We start from the raw sequence: 11,257 nt of genomic DNA on the forward strand, positions 1-11,257 counted from the left end.
ACCAAGGAACGATTTTGAAGAGTGGGGCAATATGGACTGAATGCTTTTTTTAGGAAAATTACCCAGGCAACAGAATGAAGTATGAACTGTACAAGGGAAAGACAGAAAGCAATAATCTTGGTGAGATATGATATGTGTTAAGATCAACATCGATGCCACTAGAATGGAGAGAAAGGGGCAGATTCTAAAGATGTGAAAGTATAACTGACAAGATTAGGTGACAGACCGAATATATAGGTTGAATGAGAGCGATAAATTGAGGACAATGCCAAGGATAAGGGCACATGAAACCAGGTAGTGTAGCGATGTTTTCTACAGTTATGGAAAATTCTGAAGGAGGACAGGTTTGGATGGGAACATGAGGATTTCCATTTTAGGCATGTTAATCTTGAAGTGTCAGCAGAGCACCCAAATAGAGATGTCTCAGAGGCAAAAGAAATGGTGAGATTACAGAGAAGGAGAGAGGTCAGGGATGGAGAGGCAAATTTGGGAATCATCTGGGTAGTGATGGTTGTTGAAGACTAAGTAGTGAATTAGTTCCCCCTTAGGGAGAGGGTGTTGGTGGAGAATGGAAGGGTACCATTTAAGTCTTGAGGGACTCCCACAGTTGGAAGGTAGGTGGGAGGCAGAAGGGGAGCTGGTGAAAGGGACTGAGAAGAATCAGACAGAGAGGAAGGGAACCAGAAGAGGATAGTGTCTGTGAAACCAAAGTTAGATAATGTTTCCAGGAGAAGGGGGTATTTCAGTGTTGAAGGCAATGTAGAGGTTGAGGAGGGTAAAGATGGAGTAGAGGCCATTGGATTTGGCCAGAGGCAGTCATCAGTGACCTTAGAGAGGGCAGTTTCTCTGAAGTGAAGAGGGAAACAGCCAGATTTCAAGTGGTCAAGAAGAGAATTGGAGGAGAGGAAGTGGAAGCAGTGGGTGTAAAGACCTCACTTGAGGAGTTTGGAAACCAGTGATGGAGGAAGATAGAGCAGTAACTGAAGAGTGTTATTGGGTCAAGGAGGATTATTTTAGGATAGGGGATACATGGGCATGTTTGCAAGCAGTGGGAAAAAATCCACTGGAGAGTGAACAGTAGAGGAAGAAAAGAAGGGAGGGAAGAAGAGAAGGCAGGGAAGAAGTTGAAGAAGAGAAGGCAGGGAATAAGTGGGGGGCAAGGATTTAAGTACCAAGAGAAGGGATGGGATTAGAGGGACAGGTGGAGGCTATAGATTTTGAGAAGGGAGGGAGATCCTAGAGGTGAAGTTCAGTTGAATTTGAACGCCAATTCCGAACCAGCTCAGGTACCAGGACACTTCTACTTCTTGACCTATTTCCTTATGCCTCCATTTCCCCCTTTCAAAGCCAAAATGATCACAGCAAAGATACCATACTTCTCAACGTTTTGAAGAAGAATCCATTTTCATTTAGAAGTTCAAGGTCTTCTTTTGGCATGTATTGCTGCTGTGATTTGTACTTTCCAAATGCTTAGTACGGTGCTCTGCACACAGTGAGCACTTAATAAATACAATTGAATGAATGAATAGAGAGATAAGTGAAGCCCTTCTGAACTTCTACCCAAAATGCTGATGGGTGACTAAATAAACAAATAAATAAGAATGAATGAACTAAATATTCATTTTGCTCATGTTAAAATGTATTTATTATGTGCATACAGGTACATTAGACAGTAGACATGGAAAGGTTCTCCTTCTCAATGTCTGTCTCGCCCATGTTCATTTCTTTCAATGGCAAGATGAAGAGAAGCATGTTGAAATGAGAGCAAAATGAAGACGAAGATACCTGCATTGCCCCTTTGCTGGTGGTTGGAGCAGGTAATGAGAAGCTGAAATTGTTCTACTCTGTCAGCTAATGCTCTTCCTAAATCGAGAGAGGCAGCAGTGGAATATTAGCAGTGGAGACAGAGGATCCCCTCTACTGCATGGCCTTACAAGGGGGCAAGGAAAAGTTGTGGGTGCATGACAACCCAGGAACAGTTCTTCACATATGAGAAGACCGTGAGCTTCAACAGCAGAGGGAAAAGGTGGAGGGAATTCTGTGCTCTGTTTCATGGTGCAACAGCCCCATCACCTGGAAAGGAGTGACAGGGAATTCTGACCAATACCACACAAGTGTTCACCTCTTGCCAGAATGTAGGAGCATTGTATTAGCCCACTGTTCATCATTTAGGTGTCTAGAAGGCTGGAGAGAGTATCCATATTCCATAAGGAATGTCCTGAATACTCCATGCTGGCTGGATTGGGATGATTGATCCGAGGCAGCTTCCATGGAATTAATTAATCAACTGCCACCAAGGGCACTAAGCTACACCGTAAGCGTCCTCTGGACTGTAAACTCATTGTGGGCAGGGAATATGTCTGTTTATTGTTGTACTTTACTCTCCCCATCACTTAATACAGTGCTCTGCATGCAGTAAGTGCTTAATAAATACAATTGCCTGACTGACTAAGGCTTCAATGGAGGAATCAGTCTCATCATTTGCCAAGATTGCGTAGATGTAAATAGGGTTGAATTTCTGTGGGCAAAGGAAAATCATTCAATCAATCAATCAGTGGTATTTATTGAGCTCTTATTTTGTGCAGAACACTGTACTAAACAAGTGGGAAAGTACAATTCAACAGAGTTGGCAGATTCATTCAATTGCATTTATTGAGCACTTGTGATCCCTATGCAGAAGGAACTTACAGTGTATTGGAGGAAAATGACTCGAAAGAATGTCTGCCAGAAGATCCTGTAATCTGCAGGTCAAAGGCACTTTGGGCTCCACAAAGAGGACTTCTGTCCTAAAAAATAGTTCTCTTCCAGAGCTGGACCACCATGTCCCCATCTCAGATATAATGATAATAATAATAATACTGATAATAATAATATTTGTAAAATTCCTATTTGGAGGATGAATAATGGATTTACAGAGAACCAGAGGAAGACTATAGTATGAATCTACATGTATTAATTTACTGTAAGGAGTGGTTATAAAGACATGATATGGACCAACTAAAATGTATCAACACTCAAAGCAATCAACCAGCTAGGAGGATAGCAATCAGATCAGAACCAGACAAAATTAAAGGTAATAATTTTGAAACCATTTTGTTTGGTTCTTCTGGAGATTTCATTTACTAGGAAGCTTTTCTTCAGTTTAAAAAAAATGATTTTGAAAATGTCTAAATCAAAATGTTGTTCAGAAAAAAAAAAAAGGTTTTACCCCAAGTAGTGGGTTTGGTAATCCTTCCCTAAGCATACCCAAGATGAAGTTGCCATCAAGCTCTTTTCATTGGACCCATTACAGACAACCCATTAACAACAATTGGACAATCCCATTCTTGAAATGTTAGAGCCTGGAAGCATAATACAGATATATAGTCTGATTCCCTCAAGCCCAAACTGTACTTTCTGGCCATGTGGGTGGTTAATCCAATAAGGGACATGATTAATTAAATTAAGGGTCTGCTTTTTTCACTCCATAAACACACTAAATTCAATACTCACTTCACTCAGTGTCAGCATAAAGCTTCAGGCTTCACTCTAAAGTAATTACCAGTGCAAGTACTACCTCCAGCCTTTATTTCATTTTGAATAGCAGGACAATGACTATCAATACTGGAATATTATTAACAGCATTGATACATTTTTAGTTACATGATAAATAGTATGCCCATTTCCCTGACTGTCTAAACCATCTATCTCAATGCCGGGGGCCTTCTGCTTGGCTCCCATCATCACCACCACCCATGTGGCTGAACCCTATCTCTCATTCTAGAGTATTTGTGGGGAAGCTATGCCCATCCTCCCCCTGTTCCTTATTCGTGGCTCTCATCGGGAGCTACTTAGATCTCCTTTTCAAAAATGCAATATGGTCTAAGTGAAAGTGCACAGGCCTTGAAGTCAGGAGACCTGGGTTCTAATACCAGCTTCCCTACTTACGTGTTGTATGACCTTGGGCAAGTCATTTACCTTCCCTATGCCTCAGTTTCCTCACCTATAAAATGAAGATTAAATACCTGTACTCCCTCTTAGACTGTGGGACAGAGACTGTATTTGATTTGATTGTAAAGTAGCAAATACCATTATTATTAAAACACTTTATTGGTGCCAGTGTTAAACAAGCCTAACCTCACTAGCTGTAATTCCCATTTCTTCTTGTCTTTATTCAGTGCAGATGGTGAACACAATTTAAAGTCAGTCAGGGCACCCAACACTAATATAAATTCCTTTAGTTTTTCCTCTTAGGTTCTCAACCCCACCATTCCATTCATTCCATAGTTTTGGTAAACAGATTATGTTGCTCACTCTCTGTTGAAATTTGCTTTACTTTAACTTTCTTTTTTATGGTATTTGTTAAGTGCTTACTATATGCCAGGCACTGAACTAAGCCCTGGGGTAGATAAAAGCTGATCGGGTTGGACGCAGTCCATGTCCGACATGAGGCTCACAGTCTTCATCCCCATTTTGCAGATGAGGGAACTAAGGCACAGAGAAATTAAGTGACTTGCCCAAACTCATGCATCAGATAAGTGGCAGAGTTAGGATTAGAACCCAGGTCCTTCTGATTTCCAGATCCATGCTCTATCAAATAGGCCACACTACTTCCTTGCTACTTCCTGCCTGGTTACTTTTGGTGGACGTAGGGATTGTCTATGGAATATATAAGGAGACACGAATGATATATTTAAAATATTCCTGATGTAACTGGTGAGGTAGTGTAATTTCAAATGCCAACTAACCCCTTTCTCTTCTCTCAGTGTATTTCTTTTATGTCCACAACACTACTGACTGCTGAAGCAGTTCCTCAGGCCAAAGAAATAGATGCAGCTTGTCAGACTCCTGATCCTCAGGAAAAAGTGATTTTGTGTGAATAAGGTCATCAACATCAATCTACAGCTGTGGACAACTTTTTCATGATATGATCAGTCTGGAGAACGATTTCCAGTCAATCATAACAGTTTTTAACAAAGCAGCAATTTGACCCTCATGTCTATCCATCTTCTTTCAAACAGGGAGATTGTATCAGAGAAGACTGACCCCAGTTCTAGCTCTCTGATCTGAGTAAACATGTTGCAGTTGAGCAAGGAAAGTTATCAGAATAGATCAAAGCTCCCTTGAGCTGGAAGAGGGCATTGCCTTTCCCTCTGCATCCTCTATGCACTTCTCTGTATATGTCTTAAGCACTTTGATACTCACCCCAATCCCATAGCACTTAGGTACACAACCTTATTCTCTACTATTTCCCTTTCCCTTACTTATTTTAATGACTGTCTCCCCCTGTAGACTGCAAGCTCCTTGTGGGTAAGGATTGTGTCTACCAACTTAATTGTATTGTAATGATAATAATAACAACAATAATGATGGTATTTGTTAAGCGCTTACTATGTGCCAGAAACTGTACTAAATGCTGGGGTGGATACAAGCAAAATGAGTTGGACACAGTCCCTGTCCCATGTGGAGATCACAGTTTCAACCCCCATTTTACAGATGAAGTAACTGAGGCCCAGAGAAGCGAAGTGCCCAAGGTTACACAGCAGACAAATGGTGGAGCCAGGACTAGAACCCATGACCTTCTGACTCCCGGGCCCCTGCTTTATCTACAATCCACTAGCGTCATCCTTCTTCTTGTACCTTCCAAGCGCTTAGTACAGTGCTCTGCACACAGTAAGTGCTCACTGAATACCATTCACTGATTAATGGAACAAGTGAGCTGGAAAGCAGCATGGCCTAGTGGATTCAGCACGCTGGTGGGAGCCAGAAGGACCTGGGTTCTAATTCCGGCTCTGCCATTCTTCTGCTGTATAATCTTGGGCAAGTCATTTAACTTCTCTGTGCCTCATTTAGGCCATCAGTAAAATGGGGATTAAGATTGTGAACCTCATATGGGACATTAACTGCATCCAAACTGATTAGCTTACCCTTGTAAAATGTGTGACTTTGGGCAAGTCACTTCTCTGTGCCTCAGTTATCTCATCTGTAAAATGGGGATCAAGATTGTGAGCCCCACGTGGGAAATCTGACTACCTTGTATCTACCCCAGAGCTTAGAACAGTGCTTGGCACATAGCGCTTGACTAATACCATCTTTTTTTTTGTACCTTTCCACTAGGCCATGCTGCTTCTCTTTACATTGACTAATCCATCTTCCCTTGAAGATGTGGAAAGGCACCTGCAGATTCCTGCCATTTCCAGAACTAGAGATCAACTGCTGTTTCATCTAGCCTGTGAGTACTTAACAGAAAATACACATTCTGGGGCCCCTGCCTTCTCCATGCTCATGTAGCCAACAGAAAACCCAAGCTGGAGATTGCAGAATGAGCAAGGCAAAGGATAGTGAGAGCGTGCTGTGTGAATTCCCTCAAAGCAGTTCTGCCATTTTCAAATGTGAAACTGGCTCCAGTGAGGTGTTGCTTGTATGCATTCCACAGTCTACAAGTATGTGAGTAAAGAATGAGCCATATGTTCCTCTGGAATTTCAAGTGACAAGCAAACTGTGTTTACAGCAGTAGCAGCACATCATTTTGTACCCAAGGACTGCTCTACTAGCATGTAGGTTGGAAGTTTTCCCTTTAAAATAAAGGACCTAATTTAGGGAGATCTAAAGCTGGGCAGTAAAATCGACTCCTGGGTAATTGAGTTCAGTGTCAGAAACGGACTTAGCTATGTGTGGTGGTATAGGTCTACGAATGAGAAACTAGCTGAAATTTGTTGACACTATGACTCTGGTCTAAAAGGCGTTGTTCACAAATTGGGCTCCAGCTGCCGAACCAGCCTTCCTGAGCTTTCTTTCCAGTTTCTGCTCTATCTGTCCTCAAGCAGGCATCATATCTCCTTTGATCCAGGTCCTGACTTACAAAAGAGATGAGAATCATATCTGTCATCTCTGCCCAAAGAGGTGGGAATACCCCACTGAAAAGGAAGGCATTTTAAAAAAAAATCTACCAAGGGATGTACTGATGCTGATTATGCTCGATTTACCAAAAGGAGTAAAATGATTTGGCCATAGACAATGTGCAGTGTACTTAATTCTAATGATGCCGATCCTCTTCCTGCACACTTGAGATTGTGAGCCTGCTATGGGCTGGACTCCACGTCTGCAAAACTATCCTTGTTATCCTTGGAACTTTCCCCAGCTACTAGAACATTAACTCCCTCCAGCTTTCTTCTACACTGTGGCACAAGCAACCTACAAGACTTCTAGTGTTTACAGCCCAAGCATCCTCTCCTATTTGTATTTGGGGCAGGGGCTATGGTGCCTTCTTTTTCCTCATTAACATGGATAATTTCAGGCACTTGAATCTCAAATAATCATCATTATCCATCTCCCAAGTATCTGACTCACAGTCTAAGTAAGAGGGAAGGCGGGTATTGAATTTTACAGACTAGGATTGTTAGGTTTAACTAAGGCTTAGGCTTTTAGGCTTACTTAAGGTTACTAAGTTTCCTCAGCAGCAAGTAGTAAAGCCAGGATAGAAACCAGAGTCAGGGCTACTAACAAAGTTACATTCACCTTTCCTCTGGATCAGACTAGTGCTAATATACACCAGTGAGTAGTAATAATAATAATAATGGCATTTATTAAGTGCTTACTATGTGCCAAGCACTGTTCTAAGCACTGGGGAGGTTACAAGGTGATATGGTTGTCCCACGGGGGGCTCACAGTCTTAATCCCCATTTTACAGATGAGGTAACTGAGGTACAGAGAAGTTAAGTGACTTGCCCAAAGTCACACAGCTGAAATTGGCAGAGCCGGGATTTGAACCCAAGACCTCTGACTCCAAAGCCCATGCTCTTTTCACTGAGCAACGCTGCTTAGAGGGCTCATACTTCAGGAGAAGAATAACTAGAGATAGGGCTTATGGCTTATGATGCATTCCACAGCTCTCTCTAATGGAGTTAAGATATAAGTTGGGAGATGTGGCTTGGGAGTCAGGGATTCTGGGTTCTATCCTGGCTTTATTACTTGCTGCTGTGGAAACTTAGGTAATCTTAGGTAAGCTTAAAGCCTAAGCCTTAGTTAAACCTATCATTTCTGTGCCTCGATTTTCCTAGTCTGTAAAATTCAATACCTGCATTCCCTCTTACTTAGACTGGGAGCCCGACGTGTCACATTCCTTCTCAAAAATCTTCAGTGGTTGCCTATCCACCTGCATATCAAACAAAAACTCCTCACCATTGACTTTAAAGCACTCCTTCACCTCGCCCCTGCCTCCTACCTCACCTTGCTTCTCTCCTTTTACAACCCAGCCTGCACACGTTGCTCCTCTGGTGCTTACCTTCTCACTGTGCCTCCATCTTACCTGTCTCTCCACCGACCCTGGCCCACGTCCTGTCACACCCTCATTCATTCATTCATTTGATTGTATTAATTGAGTGCTCACTGTGTGCAGAGCACTGTACTAAATGCTTGGAAGCTACAATTCAGCAATAAAGAGAGACAATCCCTGCCCATGCTGTGTTTACAGTCTTAAAATCCCTCCCTCCTCAAATCCACCAGACAATTGCTCTCCCCCCTTCAAAGCCTTACTGAAGGTACATCTCGTTCAAGAGAGCTTCCCAGATTAAGTCCCACTTTTCCTCACCTCCCCCTACCTTCTGCATCACCCTGACTTGCTTCCTTTGCTCTTCCCCCCCTCGCCCCACCCCACAGCACTTATTTATATATCTGTAATTTTATTTATTAATATTGATGTCTCTTTATTTGTATTAATGTCTGTCTCCCCTCTTCTAGACTGTGAGTTCACTGTGGGCAGGGACTGTCACTCTTTATTGCTGTATTGTACTTTCCCAAGGGCTTAGTACAGTCCTCTGCACATAGTAAGTGATTAATAAATACGATTGAATGAATGAATGAATGAATGTAGGGCAGGGACTATGACAACCAGATTACCCTGTACCTACCCCAGTATTGGGTATGGTGGTTGGTACATCAGTGCTTTAGAAACATCACAGTTCTAGGCTACAGGTTCCTTGAGGGCAGAAACTGGGTTTACCAACTTGTCTTGTGTAATGCTATACAGTAAGTACTCAATAAATGCCATTGACTGGTTCAAGGGCTGATTTTACAATGCATGACATTTGCACAGTAGCCACCCACGATTCCCCTGGGATTCTATCAGGATAAAACAATGGCCACTTTCTAAATTACTGCTTGGAGATTTCTGCCACCCCGAATATTGCTTTTTGGGAATGGCAAAGGGGTCCTTTTGATAATCCACCAAAGTGGATTAGTCTCTTGACCAAAAGAAACTAAAATGAGTGCTGCTCCTTTGTAACATGATTGTTGGTTCCTTTGCCGTTGAATGTTTTCCAGCAGTAGATGTGAGCTGAATCGTCTTGATTTCATCTCCTGGTTTGTGTGCTACCGAGGCCAGCACTGACCTGAAGTGTTTCAGAATTCATCTTTGCTATTGTCTTATACACCACAGAGCAAAAGGCTATGAGCTTCAGAGGATATTGCCAGAACTTAAAAAAGAAACTACTCTGCAACATCTTTTGAAGGTCAGTGGCATTACTGATAACCTAATAATCCAAGTGAAATGTGTTTGTATAGAAAGAGTGCACACATGCTGACTGATCCACTTGAAGAAACCCTGAAATTAAAATGGAAACTTCACAATTCTCAATTCTAGTGTTAACCCTGTAGAGACTATGCTATTAATTGGGACGAGGCTGAGAACAGCTGTCAACCACCAGTTCTCTAAACCAACACACAGAGGCTGCTAATTCAGCATCGAGTTGTATATGAGGTGGTGAATGAGGATTCAGGGAGTGTGGAAGTCTGATTGAGGGTGTAGTACCTATTTTTAAATTACAATGAAATAGGGCAAATCTCTGTGATGTGATCCTGATTCTAGATATTCAATTCACTATGCTCCTGGCTTCTGCTGAGAACAGGATGGAGCTCCACGACAAGGCAAAGTAGAGGGTTGAGGCACTTAGAATATTCGGAGAATTAAAGAACAAATACACTCACTGATTTGCAGAGAAGCAGCCTGGAAGTCAGAAAGTTCTAATCCTGGCTCTGCCACTTTTCTGCTGTGTGATCTTGGGCACATCACTTCTGATGGTTTTGACACCTGTCTACATGTTTTGTTTTGTTGTCTGTCTCCCCCTTCTAGACTGTGAGCCCGTTGTTGCGTAGGGACCATCTCTATATGTTGCCGACTTGTACTTCCAAAGTGCTTAATACAGGGCTCTGAAAACAGTATGTGCTCAATAAATATGATTGAATGAATGAATTCTGAGGGCCTCAGTTACCTCATCCGTAAAATGGGGATTGAGACTGTAAGCCCCACGTGGGACAGGGAATATGTCCAACCAGTCTAGTTTGTATTCACCCCAGGACTTAGTATAGTGCCAGGCACATAGTAAGTGCTTAACAAATACCATAATTATTGTTATAATTATTCGCCTCGATTAGCAGGTACTTTGTTTCAACTAATGACTCAATCTCCTTTGTTTGTCACAATTGATTTTGTCATCTTCCCTGTAGTTAAAGAAAACGTGAAAGAAATAGGGTTTGAGACAGGAGAACTGTGGAAATCTCACAAATAAATAATGGCTCCCAGTGAACAGGGGTAAGGTTTTACCGTGAACCACCCTGTTGTTCTTGCCACTGATCTCTTTGACTCGACCTACCACTGCCAACACCACCTGCTCTAAGTGACCTCAGAGGAGCTGCATTCTCCAGGTCAGTTATGTTGCCCTCTTTTATGTTCCTCTTTTGGATTTATTAAAATCATCTGTTCCCCAGTGCACTCCTATCCATTGTTCTTACATCCTCACAGTCCTTTTTCCCTGTAACTACACTACAGATTACTGTTTCCCTCTCCGCCTGTTCAGATGATTGGGTCAGGTTTGTTCTCTTGCATTCTACCGCTTGTGTGACTTTTTAAATCATTCATATAACAGTGGTTTGCTAATTCCACTGCCTCTGTTTTTCTATCCTCACAACTAGCCAAACAAAGGTGAAGGAGAGGGAGATTCCAGAAAATGTGGATCTGGGACCCAGTGAAAAGAGAACAGGAAGAGGGGCCAGGGGACCTTGGGCAACACGCTTAACTTTTCTGTACCTCAGTTTCCTCATCTGTAAATGAAGACTAAATGCCTTTTCTCCTTACTACTTAGAATGTGAGCTCCATGTGGGTCTTGTGTCTACCTGGGTGCTTAAAACAGTGCTTGGCATGTAGTAAGTCATCTTCTCCAGCATTGAGCCAACGCTTACATGTAAGCTCCTTGAGGACAGGGATAATGTCTACCTAATACAT

At 42.3% G+C, this 11,257-nt stretch overlaps 1 long non-coding RNA gene across 1 annotated transcript; it reads left to right on the forward strand.

The window, feature by feature from the left end:
* The first annotated feature begins 1,682 nt into the window (after window positions 1–1,682).
* LOC119932583 lies at window positions 1,683–10,656 on the forward strand. Its single transcript, XR_005452345.1, has 4 exons — window positions 1,683–1,817; window positions 6,097–6,211; window positions 9,301–9,488; window positions 10,483–10,656. It is a non-coding gene; the product is annotated as an uncharacterized LOC119932583 (long non-coding RNA).
* Window positions 10,657–11,257: the final 601 nt, after the last annotated feature.

The sequence above is a fragment of the Tachyglossus aculeatus genome, chromosome 9 (genome assembly GCF_015852505.1).
Source record: "Tachyglossus aculeatus isolate mTacAcu1 chromosome 9, mTacAcu1.pri, whole genome shotgun sequence".
Classification (NCBI taxonomy): domain Eukaryota; kingdom Metazoa; phylum Chordata; class Mammalia; order Monotremata; family Tachyglossidae; genus Tachyglossus; species Tachyglossus aculeatus.